The sequence below is a fragment of the Peromyscus californicus genome, unplaced genomic scaffold (assembly GCF_007827085.1).
Source record: "Peromyscus californicus insignis strain IS unplaced genomic scaffold, ASM782708v3 Scaffold_5__1_contigs__length_169319896, whole genome shotgun sequence".
NCBI classification, from domain to species: domain Eukaryota; kingdom Metazoa; phylum Chordata; class Mammalia; order Rodentia; family Cricetidae; genus Peromyscus; species Peromyscus californicus.
The window spans coordinates 145657131-145668511 of record NW_026294573.1 but is presented as its reverse complement, the minus strand read 5'-3'; the positions used below and the strand labels follow the sequence as shown (position 1 = coordinate 145668511).

At 41.8% G+C, this 11381-nt stretch overlaps 1 long non-coding RNA gene across 1 annotated transcript; it reads right to left on the bottom strand.

Annotated features, from left to right (window-relative positions):
- Positions 1-4023: 4023 nt before the first annotated feature.
- LOC128097257 (uncharacterized) lies at positions 4024-10597 on the bottom strand. The gene is made up of 3 exons (XR_008213824.1): positions 10501-10597; positions 6514-6684; positions 4024-4241 (listed from the first exon to the last, which is right to left on the bottom strand). It is a non-coding gene; the product is annotated as an uncharacterized LOC128097257 (long non-coding RNA).
- Between the last annotated feature and the right edge of the window lie 784 nt (positions 10598-11381).

Sequence of the window (11381 nt, the reverse complement as noted above, 5' to 3'; positions counted from 1 at the left end):
TATTAAATGCAAAGTTAAGCAAATAATACATTCTTTCTACTGTAGGAGATCTAGTCAGAATCCAGAATTATTTAATAGTTTGTCATAAAACACTCAAATATCCACAGGCTTTCTGGCAAATAGGCTAAAATGTAACTACCTAGTAATGAGTCAGCTCCTCCTGATGATTCCCGACACAGACAAGCACATTTCTTAGCCAGATTTAACTTAGATGAATCATCAGATCTGAGGTTTCAGATCCTAACATGCTATGGATCTTTTAAGACCATTATTTCTATATTTTCACATGTGTGTGTACATGTGCACATGTGTGTACCTGGAGGTGAGAGGACAATTTGTGGGTTCGGTTCTTTTCTTCCACCACGTGACAACTCAGACTGTCAGTCTTGGTGGCAAGGACCTTTACCCACCGATCCATCTCACTGACACCATGCTATGCTTTTTATACCAACACCCACTATAATCAAAATTTAAACAAATTATGGCAAATACATTAAAACATTTATATTTTAACAATGTTTTAACATATATGGACTTTATTAGGTGTTCCATGTATAGTCATCTGGTATGTTTAAAGAGTGAGCAATCATATAAAAGGAAATATGGTCATAAGTGATTGAAGTAATAAAATCCCCAAACTAAATAACATCTCATAATTCATGGCAAAGCATATATTAGATTTCATTACATCAGTATATAGCTTAGCAGTAAATTCTCCTGACGGCCATAAACCTGCAAGGTGTTGTCATCCTGAAAAATGAAAGAGAGGGAGTTGGTGAGGGGACAAAATGGATAAATCTTCCCCAGTGCAGTGTGCCTTGAAGTCGCAAAGTTGTGGTGCATTGCCCCCTAGTGGCAGAATTTGAGTCCTGTAATAAAGGGATTCTGCTTTCTAAAGAAAAGGCAGTCTGATCCATCCTGCCATACTCACCTCTGAGGCGGGGCTCTAAAGGGCGTCCCAGGCACAGTGCCAACAGCTCTGCTCTGAAATGGCTGCCTGATCCATCTTTTCATACTCACCGGAGGCTGGACTCTAAAAGGTGTCACACACACAGTGCAAACCGCTCTGCTCCTCATCCACTGGGGTGTCAAGGACCCGGGTGTGAGTTTTTATGTTCACTTAACCTTTTAATTCCAAGCACCATGGTTACTTTCAAAACCATTTGACATACTTCTATTTTTAAACAATGGTTGTGATTTTGGAAGGATTAATATGGCTGTAGGTTTTGGACTTTTGGATGGGTTTTTATTCTACTTTTGTTTAGCAGGTTAGAATTAATACAGAGCCTTGCAGGAGTCCTTACATAGATACATAAAATCATTATAATCCATACTCTATATTTTAAGATTCTAGAACTTTAACACAAGTTATCAGGATTGTTAGAAAAGACTCCTTATTGAGCATATGGTGTCACACACAAAGACTATCATTAAATATGCAATGTGGACTCAGGCCAGCATTTGAGGTCTGAAGTCCCAGAATGACTTACTCTACTTCCCACATTTTGGCAACAGGAAGGGTGAGTGACAGAACAGGCAACCTAAGCCAGCTCTGTTTTAGACGGACTTTCAGAGTTCAGTAAAAATAAAATAAAAACAGAGCATAGACCACACCTCAGTAACAAATACAGCTTCCTTCAAGATTTAGGAAGGCCATATATTTCAAGCCAGGTTCAAATGGTGCAAAGCAAACTACCAGGATGTGATATCTGAAGTCCAAGAACACTGTCAGGCAAAACCTGGAAGCAGCTGGGTTCCACCTTTACCAAAGCCACTACACAGATACACTTCCTCCTCATCCCTCCTTGGGCAATAGAAACGTCATTCAGTGGCAGGTATTCAAGGGGAATGATGGAGTGACCCTAGAAGAGAGCCCCTCGGGCCTTGGTTATTAGACTTCTGTTAGTTTTGATGGGATTTGGTGTTTCCCCAAATAATTCTGTGCTGTAAGGTCTTGACATATAATACAGTGAGGACATCTTTACACTGTTGTAAGATATGTCCTATCGTTAGCTTTATCTTAGAGTTGAGCCGATTGATGCACAGAGGTTGGTTTTCCTAAACAAAAGAGGGAGGGGAAAGAATTGAGGCTTATGTGGTCCACCCCGGAATCAGCTTGGAGTGACTTGGCTTCAGCTGTTTGATTGCCCACAGTGACTTGCAGACAGGACAGCTCTAACACAAAGGCTCTCCTCTTCCAAGGGCAGGACTGCACTGATCTGTTCACAAGTTCTTTCCACCAGTCTCCCAGTGATCTGAATCCAGTCCTACTTAGTCTCACAACAAACAGAGAAAGAATCATTTACAACACTGAAAACATCAAGCCAGTTGTGGTGGTGCATGGCTTTAATCCCAGCACTTGGGAGGCAGAGGGAGAATCTCTGTGAACCAACCAGGTCAAAATAGTGAGTTGCAGGCCAGCCAGAGCAATGCAGGGAGACCATCTCAAAACCAAACCAAACCCCATCAACAGTAAGTGCATTCTGCGGTTTTCAGGAAACTCATGCATATTTGCTCTCATTTAGAATTCAGTACCCAAGTGATGTAGATTGGCAGTTTGGTTTTTTGGGGGAAGTCTCCCCCAGAACAGAGGTTTCCCTATTGTTGTGCTACACTTTCAACTGTGAACACGTGGCTAGCCTGGAACCTTCCCTTCCTGTTAAGTCAAAACCTCTTCTGTGGAAGTCCACCTCCTGGGATTACCATTAGTTTTTCTTTAATAGCTTAAATGTTAATAATATTAACATTTTACTATAAGCAAAACCAATTTGAGGAAGGCTCTACCTCATTGGCAAACTGGCAAGAATAAATTTCAGGATGAGTTTCAAAATCTGGTCAAAGATCAGAGGAAGTTTTCCTGGAAAATAAATTAGCCTTCTAATCTTTTAAGATATTATTTTCTAATCTTTTAAGATATTTTTGGTTGTTTTGGAAACAGTCTCACTGTATAACCCAGGCTAATCTCAAACCAAAGAGCCAGTCATCTGTGTTTCTCAAGTGATGGGACTGCCAGAGTATACCACCACGCCTAGCACATCTGACTTTAAAATACATTAGGACCATGTTGTTAAAGGCCAACATAAATCTCGTCTTGAACATGTGTGTGAAAGAATGTATATATGCACCTGCACGTTTTGATCATTTTATGAATTTTAACAGGAAATGTCCCCACCATCTGAAGCTCTTCCTGCACAATGGGCATTCCTCCCCCTGCCCTGCCCACTGCAGTTCTAACACTTACTTCCACCAAAGAACCTCAAAACTCAGCAGGAATGGCTATGTTTTTAAATTAGACTATGATCTGAAAACTCTTTGCTGATTAGTACCTAGGTTTGTGGGGGTTGGTTTTGGTGTTTTTGAGACATGGCCCTGACTGTCCTGGAACTCACTATGTACACCAGGCCTGCCTGCGTCCTGAGTGCTAGGATTAAAGGCATTTGTACTATGCCCAGTCAGTACCTAGTTCTCAAAGCGGCATTTAAAAGAAAGTATTTGTCTTTGTGGTTTTTCCCAATGCCTTATTTTTTAATTTTCTAAACTACATATTGATCAGCACAGGGGCATGTGCATCTGTACATAGACAGAGAAGTTATATAAGCCCAGACTGGATATACACATTTCTTTCTAAATGGCAGGATGTAAAATAAATCTAGGTAGAGCAGTGTTGGGAAAGGCTCTGCCCCATGTCCTGGGACATCAGGTATAAGCCTTCCCTTCTTTCCATTGGCCACTTTGGAAGCTGATGGTCCATCTGTTCAGTGCTGGTTGCCTCTTCCCTCATCTTCCAGCTGTAGTTTAGGTCTTGTTATAACTTCCCAGTGTCTCACTAGCCACAAGGGGAATCTACAGCTGACTGTCTGGCTTGTAGAATATGCTGTATCCTTTAGTAACCTGGCTGGTTATCCAGCCAATGAAGAGATGATAAAGCAGCCTCTCTTGTCTCCAAGTAGTTAAGAAGCAACTAAAAATATCTTAGAAGTCTGGAAAACTCTATCAGAAAAGTGAACTCAGTAATTATCCGAATAAGAGTTTGAATTCAGAAATTCCAACATTTATTTAAAATGAGACATCTGCAGAGCAAATAATTCTTAAATTGTGATTCAGGCTGAACCAACTTCATAAAAATATGCTGAGACCAGGCACATCCACAGATTTCAACTACAAGTTCACTTCTTTGCCCATTCTTCTCTCTTCTTTCCCGAATAACCTCTTTCAGATAAGAGTTCAAGGGAGAATTTGTCCTAAAATGAAGAAAATAAGAGGTCATAAACCACAAATGAAATTCACTGCAATGAATTACTTTTTGTTTGTAACTTAAGAAAATATACTACAACCTTCTCCAACTTCTAGGAACTATGTGCTTTTTTTTGGGGGGGGGGGGTGGCGAGACAGGGTTTCTCTGTGTTTTGGTGCTTGTCCTGGATTTCACTTTGTAGACCAGGCTGGCCTTGAACTCAGAGATCCGCCTGGCTCTGCCTCCCGAGTGCTGTGATTAAAGGTGTGTGCCACTGCTACCCGGCACTATGTGCTTTTTAAATGTAAAACCTCATGAAGATCACACAGGTCAGGAAGAGTACCAGGGAAGAAGCAAAGTCTACAGGCTCTCCTGGTGTCAATGAGGCCTGAGGACAGGGTTCAACACATCCCAGAAGCTAGAAGATCACTAAGTGGACTTCACAGATCTAAAACTCTGCATTAGAGCAGCAACCAGAGGACAGGAAGACAATAGTGGCCCATGAGGCAGAAATCCTGGATTCTAGCTCAGGCCTTTGCTGTGGATATTGCTCTATATAAATAAAGCACTGATTGGCCAGTGACCAGGCAGGAAGTATAGGCAGGACAAGGAGAGAGGAGAATTGAGGAAGGAGGAAGGAAGGAGAGACCAGCTGGAGCCACCGCCAGGACAAGGAAGATGTAAAGTACCGGTAAGCCACGAGCCACGTGGCAAAGTATAGATTAATAGAAATGGGCTGAATATAAGAGTGAGAGCTAGACAATGATAGGCCTGAGCTTAAAATGTTTTACATTGCTATAGATTTTAGTTTATTGATACAAATTTAAACTTAATTTTGTTATACTGTATATATATTTCTATTCTTGTGTGAGGTATTATGTTTATGTAACTCATTTAAAATTGTAATGGATAATTAAAAATAGATTAATAATTAGTCATCTATGATAATCATATTTGTAGCCATGTTGGTTAAGTCTTCTAGGTATACATAGATATATTTCAGATAGACAGGTAGTCTTCAAACACTTCAAAGACCTACAGAATATGGCATTTAAAATGTTTTAAAAATTTAGACTTTCTGGACAGTGAGACACGTCTGCTCCTGACAGCACCAATTTACTTCAGAGAAGAGTATGGTCATCAAAGACACTCCATATGGAGTTTATCTTCACCTTGACAAAAATAGCCATTTGGACAAGAAACTGTTCTTGCCTGGACTTCTTGATCAACTTGACATACAGGACCCATAGAAAGGTAACCACTGAACTTTGCTTGACAAAATGGTCCTTCAGGTTCCTGATTTACAGAAAAAACTGCAAGACATTCTACAGGACACAAAAAAAAAGTGAATGAGAGACTCTAGGCCTGCGGGCTGAAGACTGATGCCCCAACTTTACAAGAGAACTTTGAATGACTGTCTAAGCTGTCAGCTGTCTCTGTCTACCCTACAAGACTCCCGAAAGTTGCTTGCATCCTTCTCCCATTTCTCAGGTAGTATTATATCCTTCTGAGGTCTTTGATGTGGTTAAAGACTAGATACTTACAATTTTCCTTAGTTATGATAAAAGATAAGTTAGATATAAAACCTTAAACTCACAAATATAAGATCGATATCTTCTTTTATATTGTAACTATAATTCTTACTCGATAATTATTTTGTTATATGTAATATTACTATGTTTAAGTTAAAACCTTCCTTTTTGAAAAAGAAAAAAAGGGGAAGTGCTGTGGATATTGCTCTATATAAATAAAGCACTGATTGGCCAGTGACCAGGCAGGAAGTATAGGCGGGACAAGGAGAGAGGAGAATTGAGGAAGGAGGAAGGAAAGGGAGACCAGCTGGAGCCACCGCCAAGACAAGGAAGATGTAAAGTACCGGTAAGCCATGAGCCACGTGGCAAAGTAAAGATTAATAGAAATGGGCTGAATATAAGAGTGAGAGCTAGACAATGATAGGCCTGAGCTAATGGCCAAGCAGTTTAAATAATGTAAGAGTCTGTGTGTTTATTTTATAAGTGGGCTCCGGGACTGGCGGGACTTGGTGGTGGGAGCTGCAGAAAAATTCTCCAGCTACAGGCCTCCCATACTAGAGACAAGCTTTAGAAGTCACTTCAGCTCCAAATCACCATATTCTTCTTTAAAATAGAGCTGACAGTTTCTGCTACTGAAATGCTACTTATGTGGTGTGACTTGGAGAACACAAATGTACTGCCCAAATGAGTGTGTCTCTGTTTCTGACACTGTAGCCTGAGTGGCCAACATTGCTAGACATATCAAACCTGTTCTAACTCCTCATATTTTGTCCACTGCTCCTTAGGCAAGATCTGATGCCTCAGTTGGGTCCAGGGCTCTCTCAATGCTAAACAGTCTGCTGTTTAGAAGGCCAGGAAGCCTTCTTATGGCTTCGTTCACATCTTCAGTCTCAGATGCTGTATGATCTCACATTAACCCTGTGAAAGGAACAGATAACCAGATTAAAGAGCTATCTCAAAAAACAGTGTTTGTTGTTTGTTTTTATGATGTTATTTAAACCTTTGAGACAGGGTCTATGCATCCCTGGCTAGCCTTGAACTCACTATGCAGACCAGGCTGGCCTTGAACTCAAGAGATTCATTTGTTTCTGCCCACCTGGCCCCAGACTCATAACTGTCTTGAAATTACCATCTTCTTGCCTCTGTTTCCTCACTGCTAAAATCACAGGTATAACTCACCATACCTGGTAGGAGTTTTTCACATGTGTGTACGCGCATGCATGCATGTGTACCTTCATATGCATGCTTGCACTACTGTGTCAGCTTGGGTTCTGAACTCAGGCCATCAGTTCTGATGTGTGGCTCACTAAGCCATCTCCTTCACCCAGGACTTTGCTTTTCTAATGAGCAAAATATCTTTATGACTTACAACTCAAGACTTGGTGGAAAAAGCACCAAGAGTTCAAGTCATTAGGTAAGATGGAAACCAAAAGCATTTCACACCCCAATTATTTCTTGAAGCAGTATATGGGCCTTTTAAAGCCACTATGACAAAAATCACTATTTCACTTGAACCAACTCAGAAAATATTTAAAATATGCATCTTGTCCTTGGAAACATGAGTGGGCCACATCTCTTCTGACCTGAGATCAAGGTATTAAAGTAACTAGAAACAGTGAGACGGCTTGGCAGGGGAAGGCACTTGTTGCCTGAGTCTAATGCCCCAAGTGTGACCCCTGGACCCCACAGAGGAAGGACTCCCAGAAGCCCTCCTCTGACCTTCACAAGCACACCCTGGTATATATGAAAATGATTAAATATTTCTTAAAAGACGTAAAGAACCTAAAATTATTGTAAGGGCCCCTAAGACTTACTGATGCTTTCATTCAGTTTCTAGACTACAAAGTGAAGTTTATGCAAATTAGAAAGCTCACAGATCCCATAAAGATGTTAAGAGCAAACATTTAGGACTGTAGCCTCTTGTCAAAGAACACAAACTTAACAATAAAATAGTTTAATTTTAAATATGATTCACAGAAACACAAAATAAAACATCTTTTTCGAACTAAAAGAATTCTTTAAAGTACTACATTTGGGAAGAACAAGGAGAGGAAGAGGATGACAGAAAACAGATCCTCACCCAGTCTGTTGTTTATTGAATCCTGCAGCATTATGATATCATTTCAAAAAATGATCCAGCACTTGCTTGACACTGCAACTGTAATTACCCACTGTCAGTTGCTACAATCCACTTATATTAGTTGAATGCATTGATAGGCAAATAGCTAGTACTCTTATAAACCTAAGAAGCAATTTCCCTTCGTATACAATGTAGATAATCATTTCACCTATGGCGTCATGGGAGAAAATCGTGAGCTCAAAACTAAAAGTGCCCAATATTCACAGGAATACTTCTACCACTTCAGGTTCTCAAAGCTCAGGCCCTCTGCCTTACATCACTTGCTATCATCAGAACTGAAAGGGGCAGGAAAGGGACTTGGAACATTTCTATCATTTGTAGTTGCAGAAATAAATTTTTCTTTTCAAAGTGAGTGGAGCTATGAGAGAATCAGGTTAGGTGGCAAACTTCTAATCTCCAAAATTTTTAGTCCATCTTTAAAATATACTTATTTCTGGAAAAACTTTTATAGCATCAGTTATCATTTAAATATTAATAAATTAATAAAAAGAAGCCTATTCTCCTCCTCCCAACAGCTAACTACCCATCAAAGAATTGGTATTTGAACATGGATAAAGAAATCCACTCCGTTTTAACAGAGCATGCCTGTAATCTCAGCACTCAAGAAGCTGACACAGTAAGAGTGTGAATTCCAGGCCTTAGCTAAACAAATAATAATAATAATAATAATTAATAATAATAATAATAAATAGGGGCTGGGAATGCAGCTCAGCCTTAAAGTTCATGCCTAAGCATGCAAAATACCCTAAGCAAAAACAAAACAAAAGCATCTCACAAGTATCGGAAACAAGTCTGAGCCCAAGAGGGGTAACCTAGAGGAGGCCAAGGAAGCAGGACAGTGCCTGGTGTTGACAGGACAGATGTGGTACAGGCAAAGAAGTGGAGCAAGCCTAAGCCTTCTTCTTAAAATGTGAAGGGTGGGGGAGTGCAGGTGTGACTGCCAGAGGATGTTAGCTCCTTTTTTCATTTCTGGCTCTCTGTTGTTGATGTTGTCCCTATCCCTGTCAAAGTCCCCTAGGCTGGGCCCCAGGGATTCACCTGTCTCCACCTCTCCAGCACTGGGGTTAAAAGCATGGACTAGGACTGCAGGCTTTTTTTTTTTCCGTTTAGTTTTCTGAGGCAAATTCTCTTCCTTCCTATTCCTTAGTACAGATTGCTACATGGCTTCCTCCAACTTTAAAAATTAAGTGTCGTGTGTGAAATTGTTTTTAAGAGAATTAAAATCGTAACAAGCTACTGATGGAGCTCCGGTGGGTGGTACAGTGACCACCTAGCATGCACAAAGCTCTGGGTTCCATCTCTAGCAGCACATAAAATGGGTGTGGTGGTGCACACCTGCAATTCCAGCATTCTGAGGGGAGAGACAAAAGGATCCGAAGTTCAGGGTCATCCTTCAATACAAAGCCAATACAAAACCAGCGTGGCCTACATGACATCCTGGCTCAAAAAATAATACAAATATAAAAGAGTTAAAAAGAAATCTAAAAACAAATGTGTAGGAGATAAACTGTAAACACGATGAGCAGTAATTATGGTAACGGTTAACATTCACCTAACACTTAGAATGTGCCAGGCACTACTCCGCTCACCCTTTCCACATGTGCTGGGTTAAAAACCTATTGCAGAAAAGGAAGCAGGCTTATAGAATGGAGCCAATTCGAGCTCTGTTGAAATCAAGTCTCTAATACCAAACAAAAACACCGAAGCAGAATCCCTTATATTTAGTAAGGTCCCTTAAGAACTTGTCAAGCGGGTGAAATTAATAATTTCACAATTTCTGGGGACTCCGAGAAGGGGGATCAGTATTGTTTTTTAAAGGCTATTCCAATTTATACCGCCAGAGGGCAGAAATTAGCTTTAACTATAGGGGACGGGGGACTACTACTTGAAGTGAACTTTAACATATTCTGACATTCTATCCCATGACCAATTTGTTCTACTGCATACGTTTGATAGAGATCCTTCCACCTCTACAGCTCCAGCTCGCGTGCATACAGTAAATAAAAATCCTTCCAGCTCTGCAGCTCCAGCTCGAGAGCATACAGTAAATAAAAATCCTTCCAGCTCTGCAGCTCCAGCTCGAGAGCATACAGTAAATAAAAATCCTTCCAGCTCTGCAGCTCCAGCTCACGGTCCAGACACACCAAGGTTAAACTGAAACCTCACTGTATATTATCTCCCTGGATTCTGAAAGAAGCTCGAGGGGCGGAATGCGGGCTCAACTGCTATTTGCTCCGACCACCGTCCCCAGCGTGAAAGAGAAAGACCAGCGGTAGGGTGTAGGTAGCTACTGCAGAGGATGGCGTCTGACTCCAGATGCTCCGCAGCCCACCGCGGCAGACATCCACTCCCTTCACTTCCCCTAAGGCCGAGGGGAAGGAGGCCGAACTCAGGCCCAGCCACGGCGGGCTCCCCCGCAGAGCACCAAGCCTCGGGCTGCCCAGGCCGGGCATGGCTCAGCGAACCTGTCCTTGTCGCCGGACTGGGCCGCCACGGCCCTTACGCGCAGGGCTGACTCCTTAGCCCGAGCAGAAGGGAGCCTGGGGACACAAACCCGGCCCTGGATACCCACCAAGGAGGAGCCAGTCACTTACCGTGAGGCCGGCCGGCATTCTGACCCGGGAGCGCACCGCGCCTTCTGGGTAAGTCCTAGAGGGCGCGCGGGCTCGTGCGCAGGCGCGAGGGAGGGCAACCGCGCAGGCGCAGCTCTGAGAGCTCGGGAACCCGCTTTTTGAGGCTTTCCTGTGTGAGTGAAGTCTGTGCAGTGGGCCCAACATTTTGCGCACCCTGTTGCAAGAAACATTCTCTATGACACGATGGGGAAAATATCAAGAAAGTAGGAGACGGGGCACGGTGTTTTTCGAGGTTCTGTTACAAGAAGCACCTTTTGCGGTATTAATGCATCAATTGCTTGGAGACAGGTAATGCGGTAAAAGATCCTCAGGCACACAGCTCCTCAGTAGAAGAAGGGCGGGAAGGGAGTTCCAGGACGCCCGAGGATGCCCTTGATGGTCGAATTCCTTATGTCAAATGGTGCAGCATTTTTATACAATCTACACACCTCTCCTATATTGCTTAAATTACCTCTAGATTACTTTTAATACCGGATATAAAGTAAACGCTACAGAAATAGTTGTTCTACTGCATTATTTTGGAAATAAGAAAGGAAAAATGTACATATATACACTCCTCCCCAATCAGTGATAGATCGAATCCGTAGGTATGGAATCTTCGAGTACAGAAGGGTGACTTTGTTCTCATTTAATTCTAACTCTGTGGTGTAATTATCGTAGTTATCAGTATTAGAGAGAGAAGGAAGCTGAGCCTCAGAAACGTTAAATACTTATCCCAGTGCATTAAGTTGAGATGAGTCCAGGTTGTTTTTTTTTTTTTTTTTCTAGAATTGAGAAATCCAGGTTCAAATTCAGACCTCCTTATTTCTAGGATCATATGCTGCACAACTAACCCCAGAATA